Here is a 937-nt window from a genome sequence, read left to right as displayed (position 1 = left end):
TTTATTATTATTATTATTATTATTATTATTATTACTCCTTTTGGGCAGGGAACAAATCTACTGACTGTTAGACTTTCTGAAGTTCCTAGTACAGTGCTCTGCACACAGTCTTTGCCACTTCCAGAGACAGAATGCTAAGCTGGGCAGGCCACTGGTCTGATCCAGTAATGACACTGCTTTCTTAGCCAGGCAGAACTTGACGTCTGTGAAGTGTTTGTAGGGCTCTATTGTGCTGGGAGGTAAACACTTAATGAGTTTCAAGTTCTGGTTAACCTAAGAATATAAAAAACACCATTCCTGAGCTATATCACCCACCCTCTTAGTCTCCTTCAGGCACTGGCAGCTGAACAAATGTCCTCTCTTGAGACTCAGGATTTGGCTGTGACAAGACCAGCCTTGCTGACAAAGGCTGAGCTCAGAATCTTGCAAAACTGGGAATCGCATGGTCTAGTGGGAGTCAGAGGACCTAGGTTCTAATCCCGGCTCTGCTACTTGTCTGCTGTGTGACCTTGGGCAAGTCACTTCAATTCTTTGTGCCTCAACTGCAAAATGGGGATTTGAACCTGGGAGATGGGCTGTATCAAGCCTGATTGACTTAGAACAATGCTTGACAGTAAACTCTTTAGAAATTCCATAAAAAAATTCAGATCTATTAGGCATGGTCCGATCCCAGTTCCACTGATGATGTCCCATGCTTCTGGAACGTCAGTGAAAACTAAATAGATGTCTTGATGCTGCTTCTTGCACTTCTGCAGGTGATGTGCAGGCATTTGTTAAGTGCTTACTATGTGCAAAGCACTGTTCTAAGTGCTGGGGGGGGATACAAGGTGATCAGGTTGTCCCACGTGGGGCTCACGGTCTTAATCCCCATTTTATAGATGAGATAACTGAGGCTCAGAGAAGTTAAGTGACTTCCCCAAAGTCACACAGCTGACAA

Source organism: Tachyglossus aculeatus, chromosome X1 (assembly GCF_015852505.1).
Source record: "Tachyglossus aculeatus isolate mTacAcu1 chromosome X1, mTacAcu1.pri, whole genome shotgun sequence".
In the NCBI taxonomy this organism is placed as follows: domain Eukaryota; kingdom Metazoa; phylum Chordata; class Mammalia; order Monotremata; family Tachyglossidae; genus Tachyglossus; species Tachyglossus aculeatus.
Note: the sequence above shows the minus strand (reverse complement) of the source record.